Source organism: Coccinella septempunctata, chromosome 5 (genome assembly GCF_907165205.1).
Source record: "Coccinella septempunctata chromosome 5, icCocSept1.1, whole genome shotgun sequence".
Classification (NCBI taxonomy): Eukaryota; Metazoa; Arthropoda; class Insecta; order Coleoptera; family Coccinellidae; genus Coccinella; species Coccinella septempunctata.
In genome coordinates, this window is record NC_058193.1 from 26,262,784 (window position 1) to 26,279,348 (window position 16,565).

The following is a 16,565-nucleotide window of genomic DNA, read 5'->3' on the forward strand; positions in this document are numbered from 1 at the left end:
TTGCGTTGCGCAAATGAAACAAAAGATCGAATTATTGAAGCATTTTAGTCAGAAAAACCTTTTTCGAATATCTCGATGAGTTTTCAAGTCAATCTTTACATGTTTTGTTGTATTGGATGTACAGAATCTCCTTCTGAAGTTTGGTCAATTAGATACCGGACATCCTGTAGGTATAATCAACACCGACACAAATACAATACAAATTCAAACGTCAATTCCAGAGAAAATTAACTTCAGAAATGCTCATGAAAGACTCTCAAATTGTTGCTTTATTATTCAGTGGGCGATTTTATGTCAAATTTGAGGACTCAGGTTGTTTGAGTGAGAATGATGCCTGTGTTCGTGAATGCAGCAAGCGTCTGAGCCCGTCTCTGTCTAACGGAACCAGTTCGGATGCAAAAATGTGGAAGATGCAACCTATCTCCGCCAAGGAATCAAAGTCGCCATTCCATCGAGCGGATCGGTAAATAGGCAATTCCAGTCCGCAAATACGACTGTGAAAGGTATATGATCGATGGCACTTAATTACATACTAAGTGATATTTATTTCGGAATCAATTATACTATTCCCTACAGAAATATTGCTGCGCGAATTTGCATCTGACAAATTCAATGAAAATTGTTCGGCATGTTTTATTTGCGCACTCGGTTTCTTAGTGGAGGATGGCGTTTAATCGTTTGTTGTTGGTTCTTGCGCCTCGAGTTGATTCCGAGCTGAATTTATTTGTCTGCTTGCTCACCAGGAACTCTTGGTTGCTAAGGTTGGGTCGTTTTTGTTGTTGAATATCCGAATGAAGAACATTGCTCAACAATATCTGATAGGAAAGTGAATGGAGATATTTAATCATTATTCAGCTTTGAGGTCGTTGAAATTGGAAGAAAAGAAATATATGATAAATAACTGCAAAAAACAGTAAATAAAACTAGCAAGTAGTCAAAGCTCTGGCTAAAATAGCTTATATTATTTTGTGATACTGATATTTTCTAAATTGATTTTCTAATGGAAATCGCTCGTTATCGATCAAGATTCGTCTCATAATAACATAATCTAATTTCCGAGTCTCATAATAAAAAATCGCTATCAGTGACGACTTGGCTGAAACGCCATTAAATTCCCAATTAAGTCGATATCGACTGTCGATATCCCTCACACGATGACGTGATTTCTCAGTAGATATACCCAAAATGGCTACCAATAAATAAGTGGAAAGATTGTTTCCTAAAATTTCATTTTTAACTGAGAAACAGAAATGGAAGAAATGGTGAAAGTGGTTGTGTCATTTTGTTTTCCTGAAATATATGGTGTTCACAGGTGGCTTTCTATATTTCGTTAATTTTTGTTGTAGGTATTTGATATCGCATTACTTCAGTTATAAAATTCTCCACATTTTTGTCATCTTCGAAAGCAACGTCCATTGAGTCTTAATCGACTATCGACATCAGTTAACCATTTCCAGGATTCTTAGTACGTAGTGTCAAAATTCTTAAGAATAAAAGAACAAGGTCTTTTACTAGAGCCTCGTCATTTCAAGGATAAGGACTGTAGAAAAGTTTTTTCTGGTATAAAATAAAATCCGAATTGACTGGTATATCTCCAACGTATTGATTTAGGTACAATAATTTTTGTTTCGTAACCAAAGCTCAACATAGTCAGAAGTGAAGCTCTTTCAATCTGCAGTTTTTATAGCAGAAGGAAAATTAACTTCATGCAGACAAATTATTGAATTCCGAAAAATTTCCCCTTGATAACCGATCAAGTGGTCTCACCCACTGAGCCACCAGAGAACACGACTTCCATCTTCGTTGAAAAGAATGCTTTCCCAGAATCCAAGTATTAGTGTAGTCACCTTACCAATGTTCAATATTCGCAAGGGTTTGATAGTTAGTTGGGTAAGGAAACATCAACTTTGAGTGATCATCAAGATCCTATTCACCTTGTACCCTTGGCTTCGTCGACATTTAGCGACATCTGCAGGGAGCGGGTGAGGATTATCCGACCACTGAACATAATAGGCAGAATTTTAAAAATCAAGAAGAAGAGGATTAACGTATGTGAATAATACATAGAAGGAAAATTAACTGTTCTTGAAGGGTAAAGAGTTTTCAGATACAGGGTGGAGAAGAGTCGATTGACGAGTTTCTAAGGGTCATTACTGTGGATGTAGCGGAGGAAGGTAGGTGTGAAAGGGCTATTTGTGTTCCTTAGGGTCACCAGGGTTTTTCCGTTCTGTGATCTCAGCCCAGTGGGCGTTTCAACGCCATTTCGACATTCCTGTCAACAACTTTGTGTTTCACTTGAGGAAACAGGAAATGCACTACAAAGACGAGGACATGGACAACCGAGAATGGTGAGAACACCCTCAAATGTGTAGACTGTTCTACCTTCAATGTTGAAAACCTTCCTACAGTCTGAATTGGACATGATGTGGCCAGAGGGCTGATTTTTTTAGCTCCTCAGACTTCCTTCTTTAGGGCTACCTTAAATATAAACTATTTCAACATCATCCACACACCCTGCCACATCTGAAGCAGCGAATATGAGAATAAATCTGATGGGCAATACCGATCGCTATATGCTAAAAAGCGGTAGAAATCTTCCGAAATTGCAATATCATTTTCAAACCTCGAGCAGACAAACAAATATGCTTCCGTTTTTCCCTAACTTTTATCATTTTTTCTTTGCCGTTTGAATTTCTGTTTAAATGAGAAGCTCGTCATGTACCTTCTGTTAGACTTGCTGAGGATGATTTGTCCATTCATGAGTTCTTCAATCTACTCTTTTTTTATTGGGATGAAATTATTGAATTTGAGTTGTTACAGGTTTTATGTATTTTTACGTCAATGACTTAATGTCAGGATTCATTAATGTTTTTAAAGAATAATAGTAATGATGTTAATTTTTTGAAAGAAAAAATGGTACGCCTTTCAGATGTTTCGAACTGAAAATATTTATGAATTCCTTCATTTTATGACAAAAAATCTTTAATGGCTTTATTTCGTATGGGGGTCGTTTTTATGTAAAAAAACATCTTTGTTGAATCCTGTCAGAGATAGGTCATGTTGAACATTTGTTGTCGTTTTGTTTTAAAATTGTTTCTTTCATAAAACCCATACGAAAAGAAGGTAGGTATGGCGAAATTGATATTATTACAGGTATGCTGAACATAAATTGTCCCAATTGCATGTCAAAAAATGCGCAATAACCACCTCTTAAAACCCACCGAATTTGATTCACATATCTCGACTTGTTGCAGAGCAATTAGTAACTAGTTTCAAGGAAAAATTTCAACACCATGTATCTATGAAAACCAAGTATTTGCGGACAAGAGTTATATACCCAACTGTCAATATTTTTTCAGGCTGAGTCGCCCATCAAGTTCGTCGGACTTACTCACTTACACCCTGTATCTACGTGTCCTACGTCGATTCGATAGTAGACTTTCTAGTACAAATCGTTATACGTAATTTTCTGTACATAATTTCCACTTCATTTGAGAACTGAATGGTCCATAAATGATCCACATTCATCTAATTAAACCCCATCTAATTTCCGACACTCCTGAAAAATCGCTATTGATAACGACTCTACAGCAACGCCGTTAAAATCGAAATTGAGTCGATTTGAGACCGTTTACGTCCGTTCGGCGATGCCTTGATTCACGGTACGTCCAGTCAAAATTGTTGCCGATAAAACAGATTACGGTACGTTATACCGGGTCAATTAGTATAACTGCACAATTCTATATTCATAAAGTAAATGCACAAATGCAATAATGCGAATGTGAAAGTAGCTCAGTTGCATCCGCCAACGTATCGAATTTTTGTCGGCCGATCGACACGATTCTACGTCAAGAACGTTACCACGCTGCGATACGTCGATGCAACGTTTTTCGAAGAGAAATGAGGTGAAGGAATAATTGAAATCATCGCTCGGTGATTGTCTTGTATCATGCTCGCTCCATATACAGGGAATTCGCGAACGGATTCCGGTTTGCAGCAGATTAGTGTATGAGGTTCTATCGAAACTTTCGATATTCAACTTTGTAAGCACATTGCACAAAAAGGCTTTGAAAATTTACAAATTTTGAGAGGAATGATCAGGTGAAATAACTCATACAGGGTATTTTCAAAGGTGAGACTTCTTGTGACAGAAGGTAGAAGTCATCAGAATAGGCAATTTCACCAAGAATTGTCTATACAGGGTGAGTCTTTGCCTCGTAAAAAGAACAAATATTATAACAGTAGATTCTTGAGGTCAAAAGAAACACTTTTTTTCTATACCATTTTTTCCGCCCTGATAAAAAGATATACCTAGCCATTTTAAGTTTTCATAATGAACTGTGTAGTGTGTCACCCCTAGAAAAACAAAATTACCTTCCGAATAAAGATTGGTCTGTGACACTACACATCTGAGGATTTTTTAAAGAGTTGCATTCAGTCAGAATACCCAATTTTTCGAACTTCACAGATATTTGTTATTTTTAAACATCAAATTACTCGAAAACGGCGCATTATACGAGAAAATATGAAGAATATTTTCATTTTACAAAACGTTCAAATATTCATTAGATGGCGTCCAACTTAGTTTAAAGAGTTAGGTTCTTCGAATTTTTGGTATTCTTATGGTACTATAAATGTTCATAATGAGAAAACTGTAAGACGTGGTTGATATCTTGTGTTCGAAAAGGATTCATCAAATAAATGAAAAACTGTATTACGAAATTCATTTCATTTGATAAAACTGTTTGTGAGTTAGAACTAAAAATAATTTTTTCATGGTTTTTCAACAGACGGCTTTCAAACCGAGCCGATTCGAAGAAAATGGTAAGAGAAAAAAGTTTTTCCTTTGACCTTAAGAATCTACTGATAAAATATTTGTACGAGTCAAAGACTCTGTATAGAAGTGCTTCCAAGTCTCGTGGAGGAATCATCGATTTTCCAAAGACTTCTCAAAACTAAGCACTTTTTGAGAATTGTAATGAGATACGGGGTGCGAAATTGAAGATCAATATGGGGTTATTAAAAACTATTATTTGACAGAAGCCATCTCGGCCAACTAAGCCTTTCAAGATGCACAAAATGAAAAGAATTTTGATCGCAAATATCTCGGAAATAGTTCGGAAGTAATATGATATTGGACCGAAATATATTTTCTAACAAAAAAAAACAATTATCTCAGTTTTTTCAATTCAGATTTATTTTATTTTTACAAAAACGACGTGTTTGTTCATTTCATTGGCTACATCTTAGCGCCTTCAATGAGATGCTTTGAAATGAGTTACATATTCCGATTTATCACCTGTGAAAACCCCTTGATCCCAATTTTCTTGAAATCACTATTATCATACCAATTTTTCATTTTTTGTGGAAAAACTTACACACACCGTATTTCGTAGCATAGTAATCATGATATTACGTGTGGTATCACTAATTTCTATATTTCCCTTCAGTTTTGAAACACCATGTATAAGAAAATTATGAATTAATGAATGGAATCTTCAATGGTGAATCAAAATTTTTCAGGTAGTTCGGAATTTCAATATCAAGCAGAATGACAACAAAAAGGTGAATGAACATGAACGCATCATCACAGTATTTTAAATTTCACATGAAAAACGGTTGGACCCTATACCAAACTGTAGAAGTATAGGTTGTTTCTTCTACAGTTTGGTATAGAGACTGTGATTCATAATCAATTGTAAAGTCGTTTGGTGTTATTTTTAGAGAAACTGGCACTAGATGCTCACTATAGCTAGGCCGCTGTCCAAGAGAAAGATAATTACTCAGGAGAAATCTCCAAAGACTGGAACATTCTAGAAATCCTTATGGGAATGGGTTTAGCAGAAACTGACGAGTGAAGACTCTGTAGGGAGGAGAATAAAACTACAGATCTCCTGGTGACAACATGCCTTGCCATTGTTAGCCAACGCAGAAGATGATATGCACGAGGAACTTGTAAGGGCGAGCAGAAAACCTCCTTGAAGCCCAGATACTGGAGTTCATAAGAACTCTGGAAATGGATAACAAGTTGTAGGCAAAAACAGTTCTGATGAGAGGCACAATATATAGATCTTAAGGTCGCAGTGCAACGCAACACCCTTTAAAATCTACATAGTACAACCTGTACAAAAATGTATGTACGCATTATCTCTCATTTTTATCTTCATCAAGTTTCGAACGACTGTAAACAATTAATCATATTAATGATAGGAATCTGTTACTATTAGCTGAAATAGTTTTTATAATACTGTCCTGTAGCAACCTGATCATTTGTATCGTAGATTATATGCATACATAATAATAACAATAAGCCTATTATGAGTTATCAATATGCAAATCAAGAATAGATCATTAAAGGTAATCAAGTGGTGAATAACTACGCAATCCACTGCATTAATTCAGTCGAAAATTCAATTTTCCCGTAGTATTATCATTGATGTCCTACGAATATTGCTCAAACACCCATCAACATAATATACACTGTGTCCGTAAAGTAGGGAACAAAGTCATTTTCAGCTGAACAGACCATTTCAAGAAATAATCCTGAAACACGTGGATTTTTTATTTTAATTTACCGTATTTTGCCTTTGTTACCTACTTTACGGACACAGTGTATATTATTCAGTATTCAGTCAAATGAATGCAAACCTTTGAGCCGTAGAGACGCCCGGTATTTCGGTCTTGGCCGAAGAATTTCGCGACATGTCTACGCTTACCCGCCATAATGCGGATTCTATGTTCCTTGAACATTATCTGCGTGTCACTTCGCCAAGCTCATCAGTCAAGTCAGTTCAGCATGAAACAATAGTACAGACATGTGGAGTGAAATGGGGCGATGTGTAAACTTCATGTAACCTATATTTATAGAGTCGGGCAAGGTAACAATGGTGAAAATAACATTTGCAGCGCACAGAGTGGTGGGCTGCAGTTGTTTGTGAATGTCACGCAAAGTAGAGTGATGACCATTGTCACTGACAACTGATAAATTAGTTCTATGCAGTTCTTACACACCTCCGTACAGGATAAGGAGGAACGTATGGGCCGTTCGCGTCATCGAGAAGGAAGAAGATATGGCCGTGTTCTATGGTAGACAATTGGGACGGAGTGACAGTTGATTGATGGTTGGCTGGTGGCCGGAAAACACGGTGGCGTGTTATTAAATACGATCGCTTAGAATAACCCTCTTAAAAATGACCGTGACTAATGGACGTAGTCAATTCTATGACAATGGACATATGGTTATGGCGCTTTGGGATAATGCGACACCCTGGAAGAAGTCGCGTCGCTGAGATAGTGAGTGAATCTCTTCCGTGACATGCTGTGATTTTTTTTTGATGAATGAATGATCATCAGAGTTCGCACATTTTAAAAATACATAAGTACCGTAGATTCGGGTGACTGGGACGATTTTGAAATTCAACTTGTCATATTTTAAAAACGCGACCTAGTTTCATGTGAAAAAGAGGTTCAAATATGCTAAATGACTCAGACTATTGAGTTGGATATACCTACCTATAATATGCTTCAAAATTCTGATAAAATTAAAAAAAAAAATTAAATATACTCGTCCCAAGTCGCCCAACGAGTTGGGAGGCTTGGGACTCAAGTTAAAATCTATTGATTTCTCAACTCTCGAATGAAATAGGTGACTTTGAACGGTGTATAGTTTTGAAAAATTAGAATTTGTGATTATGTAGTTGAAATTCGGTAAGGAAATTAAATAATAAACCCCTATTACAGCGAAAGTAAATAAATTGTAACTCAAATGTAAAAAAACTAAACAAAACAAGGGAACTTTGATTTCTTTCGTTCTTTTGTGATGTCTTTGTGCAAATAACGTAAATAATGATATCCTGCGAAAAATCGGCATCTTTCCTGCTGCCAATGCGCCGCTTGTAACTACATATTCGGCATTGTCCCAAGTCACCCTATGAAACAACAAAATAAATGAATGAGATGAGAGTGTTGACGTTTGATTTGTAAACAAACTTGTTTCATGACATATCTAATATCAGAATACCCCACTTATTCAGAAAAAAAAATTACACATGCGCAAAGTGAAACACATGTACAAGACACTAGAAAGTATAAAGGCCAAAAAACGCGCTTTTACTCTCCTGAATTCATTAATTTTTCCTGTCAATTCAAACGCTCTGGTCACGGCAAACTCAACAGGAATTAATTGTTAAACTAACCCAAAAGACCCACAATCTTATAAGTTTGTCCCTTCACTCATAAATGGTAAGGAACAAAGAAGTCTGCAAGGGGGTAATTCTTCCAAGTTACAGGACTGTCCCAAGTCACCCGAATCAACCGGTTATCAATTGAAAACTGACATATAATTTTTCTCAACCCAAATACTTATTCAATCACATAAATTACCTACATTAATTTTTTTCCGATGAAATTATTGAACCCACATAAGTTACGTTTGGCAATTGATTTCAACAACCTGTCTGTTTCCTCTCCTGTAACCTGCTGCTTAGGTCACAAATACGGAAGGAAATGATCACTATTAAGAATCCCAGGCAGGAGGTAAAAGAAGTAGAGCGCAGGAGTCAACACTTCACATTAAATCATGCTATTTCTAGCGAACGCAAAGTCTGGTTACCCACTCTAACCCATAAAACCCTCCTTGCTCCGAAGCTGGTGTTAAATAGTCATAAAATGGTGTTTATTGAGGTCGCAGGGAAAAAACCAATACAAACAGGTAGGCAAGCGAGGTAGTAATGGTCTTCTTTCGGTTCTCTACGTCTCGAAATTATAGTTCTACTCCAGCCGAGTGGCGCTATGCTCTCTCATTCATGACTTTCTGATAACGCTTAAGGGTCCGGAACCCTCAGTAACTTCGTGGCCTCCTTACGCATTTTACGACCCCACATTAACATGCATGGATTTGTTGGGTCTTCTTTCTGCCGTCTTAATAAATCAAAGGGACGTTTGTAGTTCCGGAGGTGATATGTGGAATGGTGGAACTTTCTACGCCCCTATATTTTGGGCTACGATTCATATCCGGATAGGCTGTGGAATCTAATCAGTTTCTCCTGCCTGGACAAAGCTTCTGTGACGGTATTATTATAGTCATTTGCCACAAAAGAGGTTTAACCCCGGAACGGAAAATAGTAAAGACCCAACTTTTATAAACCTTTATTTTGGCGTTGTCAAAGTTGTGTCAAGTCTCATTAAATGTCGTGTACGCCAGTTATATTGATATGATATTCGGGGTCAGAGGCCACATAAATTCCCTTCGACAAATCGAATACATAAACACCTGAGTAGAGGGAATGGTGACTTGATGGTGCATTGTGTTTAATTATTTAAGCAAAGGTTACAGCGAAGGTGGGTTCACAGCAATTTTAACAAGACTAGTTATCCACTCATATGACTTAACTTTTCAAACTTCATAAATAAATCACAAATACTTCCAATTATCACATAAATCAGCGAAAGATGGATAATACCAATAACACGAAGACTCCTCATAGTTACCTTCAAACAATTAGCGGTTTATAGGAGTGGACAGGGAGTGCTATAGAAGATTCATATTAGAATATCAGGAAAATGGGAAAATGACGATATAACCAATGAAGACTGTTTTAATGAATTGATCAATAACGTCATGATTCAGGCGAATATTTTTTTATTGTTATTTCATCAGAAAGTAAAACTGATCTTTACCAACTGAATATTATTGTATATTATCAGCTAGCTTTCTTGGCAGAAATAAAAGATATTACTGACAATATATCATAGTTTCAACATTGCGGTACCACTTGGCATACTTTGAGAAACATTGAGAGTTTTATGAGGAAGCATTTCTGGCGTAAATTTACGATTCAATGGGCATTTTTGAAAGTTCAACTTATCTGTAGTCACTGTTTTATGCCAATTTCAAATTAGAGCGTAGTAAATTGTCGGATTTGAACAGGTTGAATGATACCCTTCCAAAACGCTTTAGAATGCCTGAAATCTCCTAAAGTGGTTGCTACAAATTGGACCATGTTATGAGAGATATCGATCAAACCTTTCAAATCAATGCAAATCAGTTTGCTAACTCACTTTATGAAATCCATCCACGAATTACGTATTTTTGTCACAGAAATCCTCACACACATTTCACCATACGCATAAATAGAATTAGTTTTTCACATTCGTAATTTCGTCAGGACTGATGACATGTACTGCCATATATACAACTCAACAACAAGCAACACCATATTCCGTTTATATTTCGAGTTAGAGTGAGTCATCAAGACTGAGTAGAACCTTGAGGGAGTTATTTATGGGAATTGAGCTACAATGAGGTGTTACAGAGATACTTACAATTTAAAACAGCAAATTGATTGTAATTTATAAATAAATTCATTCAGTACATAGATATTCATGGATGGCTGGGTGGCAGCTTAATAGTGCTGGCGATATTTTATGACAGGACTAATGATCCTAAGAATTCTTGTTTTGTGAAAGGAAAAGATAATATCTGCATAGATTCGTAGTTATTTCGGAGGTAGCTGAAAAAACAGCAATGTTCATTCTTGCATCGACAATTTTTTGAGAATGCCTTCCGCGTTTGTGAACTATATAACTTTCGATAGCATTGATAGATTGAATGTTCAATTTTTTTTCCATTTCATGATATACCAAACGATATCAGATTTTCGTCTGATTTGATGTAAGAAAGAAGGGAATTCAGTATAGGGTTTATTTGGGGATGATTTTTTGGTATATCTTTATATGAGTGAATATGTTTGCATGATTTATCCATTGATTTATTTTATATTCTATACAAACATTATGAACTAAACTCGAGTAAACTAGAATTTCTAAACTAACCCTCGAATTAGGTTGCAAAATGGCGGAGGAATCGGTATAATTATATCAAATCCGGGGATATTTTCCTACGGGTGTAATACAAGACTGTTATTGTTTAACTATTCGCGATTTCGTTTTCGTGTTTCCTACTACCATAAATACATTACCGCATTGTTGCTCATCGAGTAACATCTTACAGAGAGTCCAATACAAATAGAATTTGGAAATATGTAATTAAAAATTAAATTCTTATTTCAGGAATTTCATCCAGATATTGTTCCATAATTCTTAAATTCATTTCGAGATGCATCTTTATATATTGCCCAAGTGAATTAATAGGTATGCAAGAATCTAAACGTCAAAATCGATTCGAAATCAATTAATTGTATTCGTTAATGCAGTACTTGACTCATGCTCATGTTTTTTTACACCGTCCCATGAGTCTGTCTATATGAGAAAAACATTTTTTCTGATGAATTTTCTACGAGACATGAAATATCTTTTTCGCATTAAATCTTCAATATGAAATTTTCTGTGTTACCAATGTTATTATTCTTCATGTTCATCTCACATTAGATGTAAATTTTATTTCGAATTTACAGATGCGAAAGATTTGTTTTTCAGGAAAAAAATCACAACTTTTCATTAGATATATGTGGTAATAATAATTAACAAATTTCCTTTTTTCGGCGGCTATTCTACAACTTCGTTATGATGTCTCCCAAGAAAAATTCGATGACATAAATTAGTTGAGATGAAATAGTAGGTATTTCACGAAAAATAATATGAAACATAGTCTATTCTGTCAGATGCGAAGAGAAGTTCAAGGTGATGAAATAAGGATAAATTTAAGACGTAATCTGTTCACATATCGTCTAGTTTGTATCCTCCGGAAGCCAAATATTATTCGGCGACTTTTTATGTGTTCCTTCGGGCGAAATTGACCGAAAACAAGCAGAGAACTTTTCTAACGGCTGTCGGACGACCTTGCGAACATTGAAATATCTAATTTGGTGGCCCAACATGCACCTCAAACGATTTCATAGTGGGAGACGAGGCCCAGAGTGTAGTATGAATGGTGGAACGATGAATGAGTTGTTACACACGCACAGCAGCGTTCAGATATCGACCCAAACAACGTGGTTTACTGCCTTACTACTGCCGTTCCTTTCTCCAAGACTTTCCCTAATAGTTGTATGAATGTCGCGGCTTGACTTCGAGCTGGGGCAGTGTGTTCGTGAAAAATAAAATACACAGTTTTTCGGAATCGGCCAAATACATTATTTCTGCTGGAGAAAATGGTCCAAACGAATTATGTTCATGTTATACTAGTTTAAGATTATTTTACTTACTCCTTAAGCTAGTTGAGACAGTCCTTGAAATTTTTTTCAAGATTTATTTTCGTTTGAATACCTTTCCACTCTCATATAATGTGTGATTAATCTCATTCCTATCAGTTCTTCAGTTTCTAACAGAAAACTTAAAAATTGCTTTTCCAGGCACCATTTTTAAGGTGCACTATTTGTTGATAAGGAATCAACCCTTAAATTTTTTGCAACAGTTCATTTACACCCTGCATTAAGTGCTTGAACGTTATGCCATCTACCTTCATTACTTTTTTTGTTATCTCCAATTTTTCGAGAAGTGCACATTTCATAATGAAAATTGAGTTATTGGGTTCATGTGATTGATAAGATTACTTGCAAATAATGTGGTGGTTCAAGCTAAGCACCAAATTTAAATATAGAACACTCAACAGAACAACATCAACCTTCTAAACTCGAGATGCGTTATATCAGCCGTTGTAAAGTGATAAAAATGTAAAAATATAGGTACGACAACACAAAATTCATAAAAACTAATTGAACTTGCAGTAGACCCAATAAAATGTTAAGTTAAGTTCGACGTACAATTTATAAGGGTGTAAACGTTTCTATCTAGTAATATTCTTATCAACAACAAACCTCCAACTAGTTCATTCCTTTGTGAATGAAGTGAAAATTCAGTTAGTCTATTCAATTTCACCTTCAGCATTCTAACAACTAACATAAGCACGCAACCACATATTTTTATAGTTGGCCAGATAAGATTAGGGTCGGTGTGTATAAATAATATGCCACATTTTCAATGCGTCCGTGTGTGTGTGTGTGTGTGAGAGTGTATTTAGGAAATACAGGATTGATTTATTGCCCTTTTCGTATTGCCAACGCCAAGAGGCTATTTATAATCCAAATTTTATGTCTCTCCACATTTAAATATAACTATTACAATGAAACATCAATCTTGGCATATCCAATGTTGGATATGTGCTCATTTGAGACTCGTTTTCAGGATATGGAAGTGGTCTCGTCTTTTACTGCTTCAGAGGTAGTATCAGATGACACAATCTCTTAATATCACGTTGGGATCTCCCACCTTAACACAAGAAACACAAGATTTCTCTGTCAGAGGTACAATTTATGTTGAAAAATGAATTATAACGTTATATATTCTCATTGTCACGAGTTTGTAACGTTGCTTGAAAGCAGCGATTTGATGATATAATGGGTGTTTTGTTTTCACAGTTCTTAAAACAGCTATGAAGCATATCAAAATTTCCAGAGGAGAGATTTGGAAATTTTCTCAAATACATAAATACATATTCATTATAATATATAAAAAATTCTAATATCCTCATTCTTCATTTTTGACAATCATTAGCATGTGTAGAACAACAACTGTATTAACTTTAGAAGAAAAAAACAAACCTAACTGAAATTGAGTTTTCTGTATGAACGAATATAATCTTAATAATTTTGATTGAGATGAAGGTAATTTATTTTCATCTTGAGTACCTATGTCTCGAGAAGAATTTCAAACATTTTATATAACAAATAGTTCGAGCACCACAAAACAATAAACATAAATGGATGGAAATGTGGACTTATTTTATAAACATATAGAATTAATAATATTGAATTACACGTGGCCTTCTTAAGATACCATTTCGTCAACTTTCTTCTAGAATTTCGTAAGATGTTTGATTGATACTTTCCCAAGAAAAAATATATCGATGGCACCGGCTGCAAGAGGTCAACTTGGCTGAATTAAGTCCCATATTTCATTGGCGGATAAAATTCCAAATGAAACTTGTCGCAGCTAATTTCCCGTAGCTGAGTTATTTATAGCTCGAGACTGAATAACTAATAGCACTGATGAAAGTGACGAATTTACATATTAATATACGGAATACCTCCATTTTATTCAGAAATATCTATACCTCTCGACCTGACGAAGGATTGGTTCCAGGAAATACTTCTCTTTGTTCTCAGAAGACGACGTTTTTGTTGAATAATTATAACACAGTTTAAAAAAAAACTCCATTCACATTCAAATCCGAATTTGAAGCCATCAAGTGTTTCGAAATAATGACATTAATATACGTTTCAGAGAATGGAAAAAATGCATGAATTAAGAGCTATTCCTCTCATTTCCTAATGTATAATATAAAAAAGCGATGAAGCTTAGATAAACATTGAGAAAAATACGAATGCCAATATAATTCTTGGGAAGGGCATGCTCAAAATCAATATTTGAAGAATGAATTGAGTTGAATATAAAACAATGATAACTAAAAAAAGGAGAATTAAAAAAATTCAAAAGACGTCGAGCACATAAGAAACCAGCAAGGAAGGTACGAATATGAAAGATTCAGAACAAGTGTTACAGAAATCGAAGTATTATGTATGAAGAAGGCTTGTCTTCCAAATCAATATTTTCTTTGTCTCAAAACAGCTGAAATAGTAATAGTGGTAGAGAAGAATACTTGCTTGTTAATTAATTAAATCAAGGTATATACTAGAAAAGTCAAAAGGACAAAACGAATTTCAAGGACTTATCGCAATTATTTGAATATTCAGTCGTAAACCAATTTTTTTAGAAGGTAACCATCAATTTTGAACGTTTAATATTCTGTCATAATGGCAGATGAACCCTGCTTAGCTCTCGATGGATATCGATTCATAACTGTCAAATGCCCGAATATGATAGGCAAGGCATATTTCATTGCTCTTTCAGAAGCCTATCATTGTCTTCATTTCGCATTTCTTGAAATTAAATTAATTGTTATATCTATAAGGGATAATTCTTAATATGAAGCGTTTTTCCAACACCTGATACCTGAAGAATCATCACTTGGAAAACAAGACTTGGTCGAAAGACCCTCCATGTCCGAAAGTTCAGAACATTATTAGTTTCAATACTGGAAGGATTTCCAACGACAAAACTGATCACCAAAATCATCAGGAGATTATGAAAAAAGGTGATGCTACTTACTTCAGTAAGTTATGTATTGAATGCTTATTTATCTATCTCAAGTCATCACTAAGTCTTCAGATCATTCAGATGAAAACCATATTATTTCCTGCACCTTTCAGGTGCTTAAATTCAACACCCTTCACACCTAGTCATACAATCAATTTTCCTGAAACCCCTCTGACCTGTCAGTATTCACTTCTACAATGAGAAAGTCATGCTCATAGGCCTAGGCAGTCAAACTTCAATCTATGAACAGGTATCTTTGAAAATGTGAAGACGTTATTGTGGCACGTTTGTTTAAATTCAATAACTGCATTTTTTGCTGAAAGTGGTAATTCAGAGCAATCTTTCAACTTCCAGAAACTATGGATTTACATTCTATATAGTATAAGTGTGAAGAACACATACACGACCACATTCTGAATGAATTGTCAGTCATGCCATATTCCCCATTTGAAGCCTTCAATGAATGGCTAGCTCTTCTCATCGAAATAAGTTATATGACGTGTGATAAGGGGTAGCGTACTTGGTACTTCATATTTTTTGTCTTGCATTAGCAAAAGCCAAAGATTACCACAAAAACTGATTCTGTAAAGGCAGATCGTGAATGTGGACAAAATCTCGTTTGAAACGAAGCGATCTAACCTTGACTGCTTAACTCATGTCTGCTCCAAGATCGCTTACACTTTCGTCTATTCTATGACAGCTATCCCTTCCTAGCTCATGCACTGACTCCTCTCCAGAGCCATTAGGCAGGAGCTCCCCGATTGATTGATCGTTCGGTCATCACACCAATTAACCGCTTGAAACAGCAGTCAACATTTTCAGAAACGAAGCATAGCCCAAAAACGATCCAAACAAGATGAATCGGGTGTATTCCAAATTTAAAACTCAATAAATTACGCCTATTTACGTTGATGTAACGACAGGATCTTCGTTCGTCAACCGTGAGTATGGGATATTCGAAGACTGCATGACGGAAATAGCCAGCAGACAAACATAACTTGGACAAATCTCACTTACAAACAATTAAGATTTTATGAGCCATAAATATAGAAACTACAGCCATTAATCTGACAAGTGAAAGAACTATTTCGGGAATTTGTACATGAGTAATGCCAGGACATTTTTCCACTACGTTGGTGATGTTTTCAATATCAGCGAATAACATCATAACCGATGCGACTGGTTCTGTCAGGAGTCATTCAAAGGCATGATCGAAACCTTTAAGTGCTACTTCTATTCTGATGGGCTCTTGGTATTCTAACGAGAGCAGCTTTCAATCGAATGCCTGGAAGAGTCTCTCAACCTGATCTGCCAGGGTTTATGATCTAATCCTCGGTATCTTAATAAGCAGAAACTCATATGAGTAGACGAAGATTTAAGATGACCAACCGTCTTCAACGTAGAAAAAGCCTTACTGATTCACATATTGCCTTCTGCTGCAGCTTCAGCAT

General features: G+C 35.7%; 1 protein-coding gene across 1 annotated transcript in view; it reads right to left on the reverse strand.

The window, feature by feature from the left end:
• The window catches only part of LOC123313137 (protein tiptop), a 167,958-nt gene that overhangs the window by 150,503 nt on the left and 890 nt on the right, over nucleotides 1–16,565 (reverse strand). The gene's annotated exons all lie outside the window — the stretch shown is intronic.